Raw genomic sequence first — 20,504 nt, forward strand, 5'->3', positions numbered from 1 at the left:
CATTGGATCATGAGAACATTTGTGTCCTCGTAATCCAAAAAAAAAGCCTTTCTATGAAGTTTTTACATTTGAAATGTTGAAGTAGCCTGACATCGCCGGACCAATTTGCAAATGCAGATTAGTCTGGAATCTCTCCGTTCATAATATCCAAGGGGCCTTACCCACAGGCATAGACCATAATGTCTCGCAATTGGATAGAGCTACAACCAATCAGAGCATTGGCTAGATCTACAACCAGTCAGGGCATTGGATAGAGCTACAACCAATCAGAGCATTGGATAGAGCTACAACCAATGAGAGCATTGGCTAGAGCTACAACCAATCAGAGCATTGGATAGAGCTACAACCAATCAGAGCATTGGATAGAGCTACAACCAATCAGAGCATTGGATAGAGCTTCAACCAATCAGAGCATTGGATAGAGCTACAACCAATCAGAGCATTGGATAGAGCTACAACCAATCAAAGCAACGGAAAGTGTGACTTAGCGCTGAGCGAGTGAGTTGCTCAGTTAAACTTTTACCAAATCCTGTCGGAAATATGATAAACACATCTTTCTTATCATTAAAAGCTTCTTTGAGAAAACATACCGTCCAGCTCGTTTAATACTGTCGCGATAGTGGATTCAACGCACCGTTCCACATCAGCGGCAGCCATCTTGGTAAGGTGCCTCGGTGGCGATAGCGGATTCAACGGACCGTTCCACAGAGAGCGTCAACGGCGTCGGCTTCGTCATCGTATCAACCCCTGCTCATTACATCAAACTGTTGTGAGTGACGGATCGACCCAAGTTTAACTGTTAACTGTTTTAGATGATAGACATCTTGTTTTTGAGAGTTTTCTTGATGACTCCGTAAACCATAAACTTTAACTCTGTGTGTGTGTGTGTGTGTGTGTGTGTGTGTGTGTATGTGTGTGTGTGTGTGTGTGTGTGTGTGTGTGGGTATGCAATCTCTTTGCTTGGGTGCATTCACCTCTACAGTTGTACAAAATAAGACTTTTTGTACCCATTTTTTGTGGTGTGTGTGTATGTGTGTGTGTGTGTGTGTGTGTGTATGTGTGTGTGCATGTGTGTGTGTGTGTGGGGGGGGGGGGGGGGGGTTGCGCGTGTGTGTGCGTGTGTGTGTGAGAGAGAGAGTCAAGATGGAGATGTCTGATTTTGTCATCCCTTTTTACATTTATTTATTTATTTTTCTCCTGGGTTATCAACATACGAAATAGGCACCGCGTCGGAGATACAAAATATATAACACACACACACACACACACACACACACACACACACACACACACACACTTGAGAAGGACCTCGGGGGAAATCAGGCGTGGGGGGGCCCGGTAAGCATTATAGCTTCGTGGCGGTGGTGGTGAAAACTCAGCCGCGCTAATAGCGACAGCTCGCGTGCGACCCAACCCCAAATGCACTCTTTTCTCTTTTTTTTCCCTCCTCGAGTTCCTGTTGTGCGTTTTCGGGATTGATGACGGTTGAATACCTGAGGGGCATGTAGGGGATGTGTTAAAATGCACCGTCCTCATTTGGTATGCAGCCTGACACCTTTCGCACGCACACGCACACACACACACACACACACACACACACACACACACACACACACACACACACACACACACACACACACACACACACACACACACACAGGTTCTGGTACTGGTGTCAAAGTGAGTTCCGAGGTAAATACATACGGTAAGTGAGGACCCATGTTCCTGGTGCACTTCTAAACCAAAACATTAGTCCTTATATATATATCATATATAGCAAAAAAATATATATATATCATAAAAGAGAGGAGAGCAGAGTGGGGAAGAGGTATGAGAAAAGGAGGAGGAGGAGGACGAGGAGGAGGAGGAGGAAGAGAAGCATGGCACTTGATTGGTGACAAAAGATAACAAGAAGTGGCCACGGGGCGCCTCCAGAACCCAAAGTGGTGTGAATGGACCCCATCTGGTTCGCTCGCACGTCCCCGCTCAAGATGGTGCCACTTTCGGCTGTGCGGGGCGGGGCGGGGGGGGGGGGGGGGGGTTATGCCCTTTGCGGTGGGGAGACACACACACACACACAAACACACACACACACACACACACACACACACACACACACACACCCTCCTTCACCCAAGCCGGTCCCGCGTGGCCTCGTCAAAACCACGCCAAATTTTGACCAAGTAAGCGTGAGGAAACTGCCATCGGGCTCCCTACGCAACCACCGCTGGCTGGCTGGCTGGCTGGCTGGCTGGCTGGCTGGCTGGCTGGCTGGCTGGCTGGCAAGCACGGGAAGAACAGAGGCAGGAAGGCGGTAAGGAGGGGGCCAAGGAGGGAGAGAGAGAGAGAGAGAGAGAGAGAGAGAGGGAGCACGTCAGAGGGCTAGCCGCGGTGTCCATCTGCGGCTCGGCTTGTCGCGTGGGGGCGGCGGCGGCGGCGCCACGCCGGGGTCCTGCCACGCCGGGGTTGCGGGGAGGGTAGAGGGGGAGGAAGGGGGTGTTGGGGGTGGTGGGTGAGGAAGAGGCACGGGGGAGGGGGGTGGCTGGTCACGCCAAAATCCGCGCCTCCCCCCCCCCCCTCCCCGAAATCTCAAGGGGCCCGGCCGCGTTTCGTTGGGGGCCGCCCGGAGAGATGATCTCCAAGCGGAGGATGCGAGCGAGTGCAGGGAGGAAAAAAAGCAAAAGCAAACAAAAGAAAAGAGGGCGAGCGCCATGTTCCCGCGAGGACTGACGGAGTTCAAGGTCAACGAAACGAGAAAGAGAGTCAGTCTGTCGACACACGGTCGCACCACCCACCACACCGATGTGTGGTTTGGGTGAAAAAGTGAATCAGACGGAGAGTGATACAGAGAACGATGGAGAGAGAGAGAGAGATAGAGAGTGAGAGAGGGAGAGCGTCGACTAATCACGGGTCTTTGTTTTAGGTGGCGGCGCGACAACAGGGAGGGAGGGGCGCGTGATTGCCATGATTACAGGAAACGCCGGGGAGACTGGAGGAGGCGAGCCGGTGCGACGCGTTGAGAAGGAGAGAGCCGTCGTCATCGTCGTCGTTGCTCTTATCGACCTCTGCTCTCTTAAAGCTCTCGTTCTGTATTCATTTTTTCCATCATTTCCTCTGACGATCCGGTAAGTATGTGTTGATTGGGTTATTTTCATTCCATCTTTGGGTCACAAGTTGGAAATTACCGCTCTAATCCACTGTCGGTCCAATCAATAATATCCTATCAATATTATCACATATCAAATGATGTGTCCACAGTCCGCTTAGTGCTCACACTCCATACACGCACCCAGACGCTTTCATTATTGCAGGGAATCAGACACGAACGCGCATTTTGGTCCGATGATTCAAAAAGCACGGCTCTGTTTTCCTGCGTCATTCCGGACGCAAGATTTGAAAATCGATGTGGATGTCCTTGAACATCTGCGAATGATACGGACCTTAAAACCTGCGACAGCGGACAATTGTCCGTGGGTGGGTGCAGTTGTACAATGTTTCCAAAGCCACAGCTATTCATCACATCACGTCCGGTGTTGACTTTCTAAACGTCTTGCGGAAACTGTGATTCGCCGCTTCGCAAGTTCGGATGAGGGAGAATTGAGCCGGTGCGTTGGAATGTGTCGTTGGAGGTGGCGCGCTCCTCCGCCGTCATTGTATACGATGTTTTTTTCACGTGTTGGTCACGCTGTAGGGTTTTCTACATGATTTTCTTTTGACATCGCCAGTGTCTTTTGAATGTTATACAATGCCGTTTTCAAGGCAAGTCCATCGGTAACACACATTTCATTCACTGGGGCAGTTCCATGTGGTTTACACAGGGCATAGTGTACAAGACGTTATATGAACACAAAGGAGTACAGAAGAACATTAATAACATGGGTAGGAAAAACATCACCCCAGTATCAAGGAAATAAGCTGTTAAAGTGAGATTTAAAACATGTGTTGGCCGCTTGTGATATAAAATCACCCCAACATAAAGCAGTTAACTTACATCCTTATAACTTTATATACCCGGAGATTATGCACAATAGTTGTGAAACCAAACATAATAGCTAAGCTAATTCCTGAATAAAATACAATTTAAATTCAATAAGATAATAAAAAGTGGGGGCACAGAAAATAAGTGAAAAGAGTTATGTATATGGGATAGGCTATTTGTAATGCCAATGTAATTTGTCCTAATAATTAATGAAAATCTAAAAATGGACTTAAACACAAAGATAAAAAGTTAAAGTGCAATTTGAAACCTAATAGCTAAATTATAGGCAACCCAACTGCTATTAACTTCAATGACATCACTTATGGGAGTGTATCGATCTTCATCAGAAAAAAACAATTTCTTAAAAAAATACACAAATCATGCTTTTACATGTTTCGGCCTCAGCATTCGTCCGTGTGGAACTTGCGAAAGTCTCTCTTTTGAATATCATCATAACTAGAGGAAATGGCGCCTGGCCCGCGACGCCGGCTCCAAAGACCTCCAGTGACGAAGGAACGAGCAAACAAAGCAGGAGAGCAGCAGAACACTGGTGGCCTCGCCAGAGGAGAGGACGTCAGCGCTCCGCACTGGTGTTGTGCAGTGTTTTGAATTGAACTTGGCTATTGAGGCTCTTTCGTCAGATACAACACGGCCAACAACAAACAAGACGAGGGATGAAAACAAGTCAAAGCAGTGGAGCACCGTATGAAGTCGCCCGTTCCCGAGGAGCAGCTTTGGACGAGCGTAAGTGCCAGAGGAGATAAAAGGTCATGAACAAAAAACAACCTACAAACACACACAGGGGCTCAGATAACTGGAATTCCTACCTTGTGGGGACATTGCATTGTGGTGGACATGTGTGTGTGTGTGTGTGTGTGTGTGTGTGTGTGTGTTTATGCATTTCCTTAGCTATGTTGGTGCAAATGGAGGTGGTAGCTGGGTTTCTGTTTCTGTTTGTGTGCATGTGTTGTGTCTCGTGTGTGTGTGTGTGTGTGTGTGTGTGTGTGTGTGTGTGTGTGTGCGTGTGTGAGAGAGCAGAACGTTGCCAAGCCTTGGACGTACAGTACACCCCCACGCCCCCCACCATCTCTCCTCTCCACCCAGCCACCCCACCTCCCTCCCCTTCTCCTTCACCGAGGTGTTAACCGAGTGTGAAATGCGCCATTGCCGACAGGAAGACTGTCTCTCCTCCTCCTCCTCCTACCACAGCCACCCTGCTTCTTCATCTGATGTGTCAAAAACGAGAGACATGGATCCGGGATGAGCGGCGAGGAAGGGGGTCACCGGGGACCACAGATGACACTCGTACCCGCGAGTGTGGCGTTGCCGTGGGTACGCAGGAAAAGAGAGCTTGAGGTTTTGTTGGGGTTTGGGGTCTTTTTAAAGGAAAGATCCCCCGCTCCCGCCCCACCCCGACCCAACCCCACCGCCCCCTCGGACACACACATCCACGCACAACCCTCTTGTCACTGGACACCAAGGGCCTTCACCAAGGGCACGATGGCAATGAGATCCATGCCCATCACCCCCATCCCACCCCAACCCCTTCAACGACCCAGGAGGAGGAGACACGAGACTGGTTCCAGCGGGGCAGGGTAGGGCGGGGCAGGGGGGAGATCTGGGGGGCAGAGCTGATCGATGAGGATGAGGCAGGGATATGCCATTACAGGTGACCCGCCCCCCTCCCCTTCCCATCAACACACACACACACACACACACACACACACACACACACACACACACACATACACACACTTACACATACATACACACACACACACACACACACACACACACACCGCCAAGCCCTCGTGCCATCCTAGCCTCTCCTTTAGCCTCCTCCTGTGCCCACTCAGCAATATCTCCCCGTACGGTAAGAGGAGACGGACCATTTGTGCCTCTGAGTGTTGCTGCTGCTGCTGCCACTGCCGCTGCTGCTTCCGGTGGTCGGCCGGGTTGCAGGGGGGGGGCATCTTTGGGCAGCAGTAGCAGAGGTGTCCTTGAGCAAGACATCTAAAGCCTTCAGAGCTCATTGACCGGTGATGGTGGTCTCCTTGAATGGCTGACACTGCCGTCGCTGTGTCCGCTTTACCAACTTTACAGCAACACGGCCGGAGGCGTCGCGTTCAAAGCCTGAAATGTGACCGGTCATCCCCCGAAACGAGAGATTTCTTATCCGATGCCTATTATCTCCGTTCCCGTTTCAGGCCGTTCCGCCCACATACAAATGTCTTCCATCTCCGTTTTGGCCGAGCCGCTGTACAGTATCACATCCGCCCGCCCGCCCAGCCCTCCCACAACACCGCACCACACCACAACACACCACCACCGCCACAAACAACCTCCCATTTTTGTTCCCTTCTCTCAAGGAAGCGGCCAAACGCAGAAACCAACGACTCCGGCGGCCTCTGCTGCCTTTTTCCCTTTCAAGTGCGACTGGGAACGCCGGTAATGACGGCTGATGTGGGGGGAGCGGATAGTCATCGCCGCGGCGGCAAATAATAGCTCTTAGCGTCGCCGCTAATGGCCAAAAAAAAATAGCCACCCGCCCACTCCCGGCCCCCTGCTATTTATTTTTTTTTTCTCTCTTTGCATCAAGAAGAAGAGGGGACGGTGTTAAGGCGCATGCTTCTCGAGCGCTTAAAGAGGAGAGCGGCGCAGACGGGTCCGCCCGGTGCGGGCGCTTAATGGCGGGAGCACTGCTACTCCGCTAAGTGGCGGAGAAGAGAGTTCCAAGCCCCTACGCGAGTTCAACGCCGGATTGGAGTTAACGAGGTTCATTCAACTCCTCAAGGGCAGGTGGAAATCGGCGGCAGGGTGTAATTGCCCCCAGCCCACCTCCAACCGACCCCACCAAGAGCTAACCCAGGAGATGGTTCTTTGGGGAGGAGGTAACGGGGTGGGATGCAGGGGAGACGGGGATTGTATAAAATGTGATACAAAGGGGGGGGGTTTCAGTCGAGAAACCAAAAGGGAGCTTCCTCGAGTGCTATCCGTGAGTTCTCTTTGAAAGAGTTGAGGGGGGAAAAAAAGAAAACAGAAACGTTTAGTTTTTTTCCGCAAAAGTTTTGCCGAGCCGCTCGACGACTCCTAGCCCCCGCAACTTCCCGCTTCCCAGGCAGTCCTATAAAAGAAAAAGAAGAAATTAAGAAAAAGGACTTCTCGTACGGCAGCCGGAACCCGGCGCGCGCGAGCAAGTTTCCTGGATCAATGGAACTGAAAACTCACCTCGGAAGAACCTCAACCAATTGGCAACTCTACACTTTCTAAAGGGGTGTCGGCTCAGTTTGGCCTCCTCCTCCTCCTCCTCCTCCTCCTCCTCCTTGTCCTCCTCCTCCTCCTCCTCTCCTTCTTCTTGCCCTTGGCTGGCTGGTCGTAGAGGACAACGTGCCAGAGCAGGTCATCTTTCAGGGGGCTAGTGGCTGGAACTTGAACTTAACATTCTTTAGTAGCAGGAGATCCCCTCTGGGAGGCTCATATCAAAGTGGAGGGGGGAGGGGGGTACGGAGGGTATTCCACTTCCTCCCTTTTATTCAGTGTGTGTGTGTCTGTGTGTGTTCCTGTGTGAGGGTGAGGCATTTGCACAACGCCAAGTTTCGGCAGTGATGAGTGCGAGCTGGCACGCGTCAATAAACCGAGGATGACCTGCCCCTGTGCCCCGGCATTGTCGTCTACCTATTGTTAGTTCCCCACTCCGCCTCTCCGCTTCCTTTCGTCATCCCTCCTTTCGTGTTCGTGTATAGAGTTGAAACAAACACGTACACACACCTACACATGTTCCTTCTAACCCTAAGCCGAGGTGCCTTGTGCTTTGCTTTGCCCTAATCCACTCACACGTGTAGGCCTCCGGAGACATGCGCGAAACACACTTCTTCCCATGCAACACGCCGCACGCACGCACGCACGCACACATTCCTTCTCCCCAATTGAAGGTACAGCTGTGAACGCGGGCTGTCTGCCCCTGCACGGCATACCCCACTGCCTAGACAACGGTACTTGCATTTGCCCACAGTACATAAGTTCCATATCCAACTAATAAAGGAAGGAATCAGTCGGTCTAGTAGCGGTCAGTGACGTGAGACAACGTTTGATTCAAGAATCTCTTTATTGGCAAACCAACCTGAGGGACAATAAACACTGGGTTGATCAAACCAAACAGCCGTGTCCATCACGCTTTCAGTACTATGTTCCCCAAAACACTTGCAACATAATCAGAAACCATCACGCACAATTTAACACTGTACTGTACTATCATGCCTACCACTCTCATAGCACATTTACTTATATCTTATAACTTATATCTTAACAATAAACTTAATAACATGACTCTGAAAGTCTGCACACAATGCATGCTGGGAAACAGGAAGGCACAACGCTAACTGACTGCCAATTACGTGACCATGCATCTCAGGCGATGTTGCGGCGTAACGCAAAAGTAATGTAACAAGTAGTGCAACAAATTACATTCCACAGGGAATAATAAGTAAAGTAAGGCATTGCTGTTTTCAAAAAAGTAACGAGTAATGTTTAAAACATTACTTTTTTCGACCACAACACTGCTAGAGACCACACATCTACACACAAACGCCTACACAGACAGCTGTAGAGGGGCATACATCCACAAATATACACGCGTCCACAATGATATTTGGAGATGCAACACCTGCAAATGGAATGGGGGTGAAAATCAAAAACCTTCCCTTCGTTTTGCAAGGACTTCTTGTTCTTGCGTGTGGAGCTATTCTGCTTCCATAAGACTTTTTCGGGAAACTTATGAGCGTACCAACAATTCCAGTCACCCAATATCTGCAGACATCTTTCTTCTGTGAAAGCAAAGTGTTATATTGCAATATTGTTTTCCAGGCCTTCTCCCACAAGAAACGTTGACTCAAAGGACCGATCGGTCATATGTTTATTGTGCAAATTGACTGTGATATATCAGCGGGGGTTGGCAAATGTTGTTGGTCCATGCCAGTCGGTCCTCCGTTATCTCGGCGGCTGCTGAGAGTTCAAGCTCTCAAAACAGGCGGCCCGGTCCAGTCCAGACCTGTCAATCTCCGCATCATCTGCGCCCCGTGATCTGCCCCGTTGATATCCCTTTTTTCACATTTTCATTTTAGTTTGCTCGAGCATGGACGAACATTCGGCGACTAAACCACCGGCTTTGCAAGACCGCTCCTCCGCTACGGCTAAGAAGCTCTGTCCTGAGGCAAAGAAAATCCAGCTGCTTAGTGATCATTTCAAAGGGGGAGAGAGCTTAGTACTTTGGACTTCTGATGTATCCCAGTTCAGTTATGACTTCATGATATAGCGTTAGCCATTGGAGCTAACAAGCTAATGGAGTTAAGGTCTGAGGTTGATGCTGCAGCAAAGCGAATGGAATTTGCTCCAATCTTCCCCTTGACATATTGTACCAAGTCCGTAGGTTGTTCTAAACATTTCAAACCACTTGCAATGGCATATATTGCTGTATATATATATATATATAACTTGCCATTCTGGAACTTTAATTAAAATGAGCAGTTAATTGTTTCTGTCAGTTTGAGGACACCGTAGCTCAAAGTGATGGGAGTTGTGAGAGCAGAGAGGTCTTGCTTTGGAGACGCCTTTGCTCTTGTTTAGGGTCTCCATTATTACCGTCCGTTCCTGGAAGTCAACAAGAGAATTGCGACCTAGTTTGCCGCACCGGCTCTACCGTACCTTTGGGGTTTTCCCAGCAATAATATGGGTCTATGGGACTGTCAGGTCAGCTGGTGTGAGTGTCACCATGCAGTGCGTTGGTCCTGGAGCGTTACGTTACTACCTGTCATGTACTTCCTTCTCTCAAGCGCTCCCGTCTCTGCCCCCGCTTTAAAAGTCAAATACGACTACGCCGTCAACAAGTTCCATTCAAATGTAGCAACTCAGTTCTTGCCGTGCACAACATCCATTTCAGCCCCATGTAATGACTTTTCCCTGATGGTGTCATGGCTATTAGCATTGGAATAGGGCGCCAAGCCAAGCCCAAATAAAACCATCATCATAACATGAGACTGCGAGTCGGCGTACCGGGTGACTGAGTGTCGGCGTACTGGATAGTACACGGGCTGTAAATAAGGCTGCCACAGTGGGAGGCCAGGCAGTTTACATATTATTAGGAAGAGTTACTACGGCGGTAGAGACTGCTCCTGTGGAAGACAACAATATAAAGACAAGCCCGGAAAGCCAAGGAAAATATGATGGGAGGAGTTGAAAGGTCGTTAAGGTTGTCTTCATTTTTTCATCCTTTCATTGTTTTCATCAGCATTGTAGTTTTATTGGTTTATTGGAGCAGTTTCCATATTGACATATAACATTTTAGAAATTCTTTCTGAACCAATTTTAAATAAAGTTGAATGAATTAATTGATGAGGGAGGCGTGATAACAGATTATTTTAAATTAGAGCTACATGTTTATAGAAACTTCAGATCAATTAAATAACGTAGAGTATAATAAAATGTATATTTTGATACATGAAGTTGTATATCATGTTATCAATTAATTAATCACACTCATATAATCATATTTATATAGCTGAATTTCTAAATTACAATGCAATGCGCTTCATATAAAACAAGATGCAAGAAGACAAAGATCAAAGAAATACAATAATATTAAAGGATAATATATAATAATTGCAATTCTCATAATAATAATTGAACTTTTTTAAATAAAATTAAAAATAAAATAAAAATATCTATACAAAAAACATGTCAAATAGATATAAAAATTTGAACAGGAGTGAAAATGTAAAAAAATATATGATATCACATTAAATTGAATCGCTGAGCCTAGTGTCATATTATTACTATATGTACTTAATTGAATGTGTAATGGTGAGAAATAAGCAGGTCATAACCTATAAAGTTCCCACCAGAAAAGTAAAGAAGCCTTAAAAAAAAAAAAAGTAGAAACAAGTAGACGCAAAATGACATCAGGCTGATATTCCAATATTTCACCAAAATTACTTGACTCTCCTGAAAACCTGTTGTATCTGGAAAGAAAGAACTGGCTCCCCAATAAGGTCATCCCAAAGTGGGAGCAGCGGTGGTGTGGGGGTGTCGGTGAGGAAGGGGGGGGTTTGGTATTCCTTCCAGTCATCCTCTGCATCCCCCCATCACCATTTACATCCCTGCAAATCTGCATTTTTTTCATATGGACGCCGCCCCACTCTAATTCTAATATAACTGTTATTTCCCATGACACCTTTTGTTTTATTATACATTATGAATTCTCTCTCTCTCTCTCTCTCTCTCTCTCTCTCTCTCTCTCTCTCTCTCTCCATCCCGCCTCCCTCTCTCCCTTTCTCTCTTTTCGCCGTCTCCCCCTTCCACCTCCTCTTCAAATCCCTGTGCCCACATCGGCGCTTATGAGCAGAAATATTTTATCAGGTGGAAGCCCTCAGTCAAACTTATCATTTTAATCTTATTTCAATAAAAAAAATAATCTCTCTTCCCGGGCTGTTTGACAGCAGCTAATGGTTTTTTTTTTTTTCCATCCCCCTGTTATCGTGGTAGGGCCACAACTTTGAGGACAGAGAGAGAGAGAGAGAGAGAGAGAGAGAGAGAGAGGGAGAGAGAGAGGGAGACTGCCAGAAAAAAAAAATGAAAATGAAAGAAATAATAATGTTTTTAAAAATGCACAGCGTTGAGAACATTTCTAACATGCGGCGCCGAAGGACGAGCGTTTTCAACCTGTGCGGATGTTTCTTGCTCGTTTGCGTTGTTTGCTGACTTTCGTTGTCCGTCGAATTGTTCACGAAAATTGAAAACGATGCATCATTTTCAATTAATAAATAAATAAATAAACACATCTGGTAAAATGAAAGGAAATTCATTTTGATGAAGCTGCATTTTCTGCTACAACGCTGAAGCTACTTCATCAAATTCAGTGAAGGAATTCCCCTGTGACATGGCCACCTTTACCCTTGTGTGTAGCTACTGGTTAGACGCAAGAATGACATTTACACGCATTTCACACAGGATCCTGCAACAGTCATTGTTATTAAAAGGGCTAAGCGCTTATTGTAGTATTTTTAGTTTATTGTTTCACCATTTTCGGACCTTTTTTAACTTCTCTCGTGTGCCTCCAAGCAAGCTCTCCACCAATCAGAAACCTGGAACCGACTGCCGCCAAATGGTGCCCGCTGGACTCAATTTTACGATTTCTTTTTACATGAGGGTCACATTAGGGTACTTGGTGGAAACAGCATCTTGTCACGGAAAAAACAACGCTGTTTTGGAAGTAGCTAAACTCCAGCCCTTTTGATGAAAGTCACGAGCTTCGCCACAACATTGAAGCCACTTCATTGAATTCGACCAAGGAAATCGTCAGTGACGACCGGACAAATCCGGCCTGTCCTCTTGTAGCGACGCTGCACTGCAACGAAGGAAACTGACGTGAACTGGACGCGGGATCCTGCGCTTTTGCATGTACTTCTATTCCATCGTTAAACCCTTCTCGGCCGACCGTCACTTTTTGCGGAGGAGCATTTTCGCAGATTGCGATGTGCAAGTTTTCGACCAATCAGAAGCACGGAACCTTTTGTCGCCGAACGGTGCCTGAGGGGAGCCATGTCTGTGGGCCAAAGCGGGGAAGTTAAGTGTGGTCACATCACCGTGTTTTACTGTGACTTTGTTGTTGTTGTGAAGGCAGATAAGCTACTGTCCCACTATCTATTACAGGAAGTAACCTCGCTCATTTTGGATTTCTGGCTGTTGCGGTATTTAAATGAACCCGGTTTTCCCCGTACCCGCACGTCGGGGAAGCGTTTGTGACTCAGCGAGAGGTACAAAAAAAATAAAATCAGACAGAAATCAAGGCCTTTAGTTCACTTTCCCCTGTCGCCCACCACCGCCACAGCGCTTCTCGCTTTCCTCCCAGAAAAACAAGGCATTTGTTTTATAAAGTACAGCATCAAATGAAATAAAAAATAAAAATAATGAGGGAGCTATAAAGGAGCTGCGTTTTTAATTCCACTTTCTTTGGGCGGTGTACTACCTCGGCGAGTCCCTTAACAGCAACATCCATCTCCCCTCATCAACCCGACGGAGACAGACGCGCGGGAACAATCGCCCGTTCTCCCCCTCTCCCTCCCTCTCTCTCTCTCTCTCTCTCTCTCTCTCTCTCTCTCTCTGATTTTGAATATGTGTTTTCTGTTTATTATTAGCTGACTCGGTGCTTCATCATCCCGTGAAAATTCATATCTGCCGAACATAGGGGAGAGGAGCAGCGGCGAATCAATCTTCTGTGCTTGGGCAGATAAACAAGAGGAACAATCAGAGGGGAAGACAGAGGGAGAGAGAGAGAGAGAGAGGGAGAGAGAGAGAGAGAGAGAGAGCGAGAGGGAGCGAAAACAAGAGGGACAGGGGAGAGGACGAAAGAGAAGAAGAAGAAGAAGAAGAAGAAGAAGAAGAAGAAGAAGAAGAAGAAGAAGGGTCCTTTTTATCCCCACGTCCTCATTTGTGATGGATAGCGGGCGTAAAAAGTGATGGGGTGGGTGACTGGGTGGAGACGGGGCCGGGTGAGGGCGTTTCATGTAAATTAGGGAGGATGATGATGAAGGGGGGAGATGTGAATGATGTTTGCGAGTGACCCACTGCCCCCACCACCCCCCCAACCCCAATCTCCAGCCATACCCTGGGCACCCAAATAGATACTCAACGTCCCACCAGCAGAATATTAACAAATTAACATATAATATTAATATTGATTGTTTATTATGTTCTGTCTCTTTCTCTCAATTAAATTCAAAACATGGGAAATCAGTAAGAGAAAAAATATAAATCTGACATATACAGTACAGATATGTCAAGACAAAGAAATATATTTTTTAAGTTGCCCTTAAAAGAAAAATAAACATTTACAGATATGTGAAGATAGTGTAAAATCGAAATGTAAAAATTGCAGTGAAAATTGATATATATATGAGTGAGTATAACCTAAAAACAAGATTGTAACATGTAAAAGCTGCACTTAAAATATTATATGTACACATATGTGAAGATGGTGTGAAGAAAAACGAAAAATGTAAAAGTTGCAGTCAAAATAAAAAAATTAAATATATATATACATATATATATACACAAATGAGCGATTATTACCTACAAATAAAAATGTTAAAAAAATGTATATACAAATGTGATATAAAAAAAATATGTAGAAATTTCTATATACACTATTGTGTGAAGATAACTGAAAAATAAATATAGATGAACGTAAATACTGCTGTTAAAAATGATGACAGATATTTGAAATAAATAAAAGAAAAGAAAATCTCTCTCTCTCTCTCTCTCTCTCTCTCTCTCTCTCTATAAATATATATATATATATATTTATATATAGTTCAATGTATAATAAATACAGCTAAATATAAAAGAAGTCTGGATAACATTCAAAAAAATAATAACAAATTGCTGTTCAAAATCTCTCTCTCTCTTGCTTTAAAAATCAATCTCTCTCTCTCTCTCTCTCTCTCTTTCGCTCTTTCCTTAGCCTGTGAGGTGGTGCTCGGTCCCCCATGGACGGGCCTCCAGGTGGGGGCCCCCAGGGTGAATCACCACCCATCACCACCCCTCCACCACCCCCACCCCGCCTCCCCCTTTTAAGTTGTGCTTAAATCATCGCCCTGTCTGGGGGACGGGGGGGAGCTACGCCACGCCGCGGTGTCTGTCTGAGAGGGTGGGGGTGAGGGTGGGGGAGGGCGGCCATGTCTGGTTCAGGGAGGACATTACCATAAGTACTGTTACTGTCAGGGAGTGTGAGATCGCTATCGGTGAAATATACTCCCTTACTGCCTACGCCGGAGCTACTGCGTCTGCTTTGACGTGTAAAAGACCCCCCGCCCCCCCCACCTTTCACACACACACACATACACACACACACACACACATACACACACACACACACACACTCCAGAGCAAAGGCGGTGAAAACAAAGACGTCTGCAACGTGGAGTAAATGCGACGATGGGTTCGACGACCGTCAGTTGCCACATGTGAGTGAATATGCCTGGATTTTAATCCATGGACTGATTAATTGACGAATCGATCAATCAATGCAATATTAGCGGCATTATTACTCATTTTTACTTTCGTAAAAAGTACAAAATCTCCTAAATGTGCTAAAAAGTATTTCAAGTTAAAGTACTCACGATGTAACACGATATAACAGAGCCTATGATAAGGCATCAAGTGCTGCTGGACATTTTTTCATAATTATAATTTACACCAAAAAAAAAGTGTAGCTGGTGTTATAGTTATTTATGAATATCTGCAAATGAAAAAATGAACTTCAATGAACATAAGGTGTGCAGACACTTGAATATTGTACTTATTTCCCTTTTATTTCTATTTTTTGTTTGTTATTATTCTTGTACTTTGTTGCTTGATTCACGTGTCCTTGCCAAAAAGTGAGCTGTAAGATGCACGTACATTTTAAATGTATCGAAAATGTAGTGAAGTACAAGTCAAAAGTCTCCAAAACTGAGTAAACTTACAGATAAGTACATGAACGTTGTACCCGAAATTGCTAAAAAGTGAGCTTGGCGAGATTGTTATCATAGGAAATCAACAGGTTGAAATCTAACAGATGTAATGATGTAATAAGTGTAATTAATGTGTTATTAACTCTATGATAATTCACATTTTGATCATGAATAAGGCAGTAATCAATAGTTACTTATTCCAATCCACGTTCTCCGTTTCCAGCATTATTTTCCCTCGGCTGTCCCCATTCACCACACCTTAGGACACAACCAATTCACCCCATGGCCTCGCTCTCTCTCACTCCTCTCACACTTAGGACTTCATTTAATTTTTCCTATATTTGTATTAATCTTCTGCCCCTCTCTCTTTCCCCCACTTCTCTCACTCTCTTACTCGCGGGCGCTTCCTTTGGCGAGCGCCGTCGGAGAGCCCCCCGAAACCTCCAAATTTAAAACCGAAATTTACGGCCTCCATAATTTATCTGGTGATTTCTAACACGGTGCCACATGAATGGCCGCGCGGCGTAATGGGAACCAAATGTTACCGCGGGAGGTCACGGCCGGATGCCACGTTCCAGACATCAGCAGTGTGTGAGTGTGTGTGTGTGTGTGTGTGTGTGTGTGTGTGTGTGTGTGTGTGCGTGTCCTCTATTTGTTGATGTTTGTGTTGTTCTCTTTCCCTCTCTCTCTTCCTTCGTTCTTTTCTTTCTTTCTTTCTTTCTTTTTTCTTTCTTTCTTTCTTTCTTTCTTTCTTCCTTTCTTTCCAGCGCGGGGCTGTTTGTTTCCTCGCCCCTCTCCTTTTCTCAACACTGCAAGAATGTAGTTAGCCATGAATTCTACCGCTGCTGCCACTGGAGTCACTAAAGAATGTGTGTGTGTGTGTGTGTGTGTGTGTGTGTGTGTGTGTGTGTGTGTGTGCGTATGATAGTTAATCCGATGAATTATTAGAGAGGAGAAAAGTTCAGCCAAGCCATCCAAACGGTATGAATACAGGTGTTTGTGTGTGTGTGTGTGTGTGTGTGTGTGTGTGTGTGTGTGTGTGTGTGTGTGTGTATGTGTGGGTGTGTGCGTGTGCGTGTGCACGTTCTTGCTCCGGGGAGTGTTGAAGCAGTAGCAGAGGTCTCAACACAAGCTCGTGAATTCCGAGACAGAATTTGGTCCGTGGTCAACTCTTCCCCCATCGGGGACCATCGTTTGTTTTTGAGCCATAGAAATTGTCAGCCCTGGAGAACTGTTTTTGGGGGTCGTATATCATGCGGTGATATACGACCCCCAAACTGAGGGATTTAAAGCGTTTCCTGGCCAAGGTTTGAACAGTCCAAAGAAGGATAGAACAGGGCTTTAAACCAAAGGAGAGATTGGTCAAGTTTACGCAGGGAAAAATGTGGGAAAGTTAAACGACCGGGCTGAGGAACGTAGCTTGAACGCATCTCCTGGTCCGGCCGACCTGCCGAAAACCACGCTCAAACATCGTCTAATTCTTTGCCGTATTTTTAATTTGCTAATTCCATATCAAATCCATGTCGCCTCCGCGTTTTCAAAGGTGCTGAAACTCCATTGGACTTCTTTGGGTTTTTTTCTTTTGCATCTCACAAAACGCAGGTCACCCATTCTGGCATACCACCGGTAACACCGCGGCGATACCATTAAGTAACTTCCACTGAACAGGGAATTCAGGCGATACAACCCAATGTACTTCTTCTGAATAACTTCAAAGCCAGACTGCTGCGGCATCCTTTTAGCTTTGCCCGAAGAGCTGTTGCGCTGAACACAGATTGTGGATTTGTCTCCATTACCACCATTGAATTTCTGACGGGGGCGATGGAGCCACGCGGGCATTTTGTTCGGTGGCCCTGAGAGCTCAACGCAACTTAAGAAATCAAACGCAAACAGACAAAACACAAATGCACAAGCCGCAACATAACGGACGTGAGCCACTCCGGATGCACAGATTCACCTGCAGTAAAATATATTAGACTGAATTATTTTGTGAATGTTATTACATAAAGGAAGCATACAAGTAACAACCTGGAGCCACAACTATCACAGACCAATCGCGTCACACGAGATCACCGTGTCTAAATCCTCCATCTGCTTCCTCCATGGAATTATTAAATAGAAAAAAAACAACTTTTATATGAAAAATAAACTTTTTTTTTTTAGAAACAGTCTTTATTTATCACGCAACACACCACACGCTTGCACACACACACACATGCACATGCTTTGATGGTGGCCGGTGAAATGAATTCTCTGCTTTTGACCCATCCTGGCTTGTCCTTCCTCCGGGGGCTCAGCCAGGAGCAGTGGGCAGCATACGTGGACGCGCCCGGGGACCAGGTGATAAATGTCCATTGCTGGTCAGGCAATGATGGGTGCATGTTTTTGGTGGGGGTCCTTACTGACGTGAGGTGGAGGAAACCCCATGTGAGCACGGGGAGAACATGCAAACTCCACACAGAAAGGCTCCTGTTTGGGAGATAACCCACCGGAGCACCGTGCCAACAGCGCCCCAGGCGGGAATCGAACCCAGGACCTTCTTGCTGTGAGGCAGCAGTGCAATGCACTGTGCCACCGTGCCACAATTATATCAATCCACAGGATTATCCACAGGATTATATATATATAGTATAAACTGTGGATTATATCAATCCACAGTTTATACTCAAGCCGTTGACGTGAGATTTTGCAGAGAAAACGGCTTCTACTGGTTTCCTTCAGTCGCGGTGCATTGAGCTCTCGGGGGCCACCGTCATTTTGGACAAAAGGCTGGATCGCCGCCAAAATGAAACGGACCCACATACTACATGAGGGGTGATAAAACCTGGAGAAGGTTCCTGCCTTCTGCTTTTCCTGAATAGAGAACGACAATCGAGCCGAACGCAGATAGCGGACGTGTCTCCCATCACTTGCATTGCAAGGCTGATGGTGGGATGGAGCCGAGCGTCCAGTTTGGAGAAATGTCCGCAACCTCCCTGCGTACCACAGGAGGGGCGAGTGAAAAACAAAAAAAACCCAAAAGAAACCAGATTGTGGATTTGTCCTCCGTCACTTGCATTGAATTCCTCACGGTGCGATGGGGCCACATGAGCAGGACGGAGACGGACCTGAGTTAACGCATGAGGGCGAGAGAGAGAGTGAGAGAGAGAGTGAGACGCACAACAGCGAGTGTGAAGTATAACAAAAATCGGGGAATAACTAAACCAGGAGTATACCAGAAGGAGAGGAATGAGAGAGAGAGAAAGAGAAGAAGGATGGAGGGTCGGTGTCGTCGGCGGTGGAGCGGGTGGAGCGGGTGGATCCGAAAAGCCCTAATAGGATTAGCAGGCATCACAAAAGGTGACGGGCGCACATCCGCACGTTCGCCGCGCTGGGCCTCGACCACCAGCCGAATTACAAGCAGGCTGTTTACACAACGGATTCGCACGCGCACACAAACACACGCGCGCGCGCGCACACACACACACACATGCAGATGCGCATTAAAAGAGCCGTATATGCGCACGGACCCACGTACGAGTGGCGTGCTTGGCAAACACGAGCGTGAGCACTTACGGACCTGCTCTTTGTAAACTTCCCTTCAAGGGTTCAATTTCGGCTGTTAGCGCGGGGCTTTGGCTCTGAGAGCACGGCTCTTATTGAAAGGATCGCACGTGTGTGTGTGTGTGTGTGTGTGTGTGTGTGTGTGTAGCAGTGCTGCTCGTCATTCGGCTGGAATCCGTCATTCCGTCATAGCCTGCGTTCGACGCCGGTGTTGAACACTTCATGACAGAAGCAGCTTGATAAATACACATACAGTATATAGGTTGTGGAATATAATAAAAGGTGATGGAAACCTCCTGCATCCTGCTCTGGTTCACGGGACGAACCCAACGCTGCCGTCCCCGTCTTCCCCCTGGGACCCGCGGTGCAGAACCGGCAGCGCCTTCCTCCTGGCGATGGAGACAATGTATTTAAAGATGTTTATTCATTCCAGCCATGAAACAATCAGCGCCAAGCTCACAAACTAACCCGACTACGCTTGCAAACGCGCTCCAAATGTGAATAAAATGAGAAGGAAAAAGGTTGAAAACCAAAGCAAATTTTCACTTAAGTTGAGAAATTTCACAATTCGAATTTCGAGTTACGAAACGAGCGGCTCTTTCGCCGGAGCGTTTCCGTGACGACCGAGTCGCTGGCGGAGTCTTTCCGGCTCTCCCCCAGCTCGTCGAAGGCCTCCTCGTCCTCCTCTCTCCCTCTCTCTCACCCCTCATCGGGGGACGGCACGTCCTGCGGCTGATTAGACTCCTGGCGAGGCTCCACGTGTCGGCCGCGGGCGCTTGCCTTCGGCGTGGGACGTCCGAGGGGGAAAACCTGGAACGGACGCCGAGTCCACGTCCAAAGTTCTGTCCCGAGAAAGTCAACCCAGACGACGACTTCAGGTTGGAAGAAATGGGACGTCGTAGAGTTTAGAAGTGAAGAAACACCAAAACATTTGAAAGGAGGCAGTGAGGTGTGTACCGTCGTATACGAAGACTATGAACAAAGAACAAACTTTACGAGCCTCCCGGCAAACGCCATTTTGAGGATCAGGATCTACATGGGGCACCTGGGCGGTCGTTGGTCACTGTTGTCGGTAATAATGACGACGCGATGTAGAAATGGACCCCATGGGTCCCAACTTTAGGGAACAAGGTTCCCAAGGTCTCAAGGTTCCAAAGGTCCCCAACCCCAAGTTTGGCCCTGAACCACAACGTGACATTTAAACCAACTAGAGTGGGACTTTGGACTGATGGGGACCAGCGAACCCCCAAAAATACTTTTTTAGTTTTAGCCTTTTTGTTCATTCATTGTTCCGTAAGTCTTCAACATATTTCCAGTTTTTGAGCCGTGAGACTGAGCCCCCGACATTATAAAACGTTTAAATTGTGTCCTCCGGCCAACGGCCCCGCCCTCGCGCCGGGGGGAAGGTGCGTCGTCGACACATCTCTGAACCCGGTACAACGTTGCGATCAGACACCCTCTTAAATAAAAATAAATAC

This window comes from Zeus faber, assembly GCF_960531495.2.
Source record: "Zeus faber genome assembly, chromosome: 13".
Taxonomy (NCBI): Eukaryota; Metazoa; Chordata; class Actinopteri; order Zeiformes; family Zeidae; genus Zeus; species Zeus faber.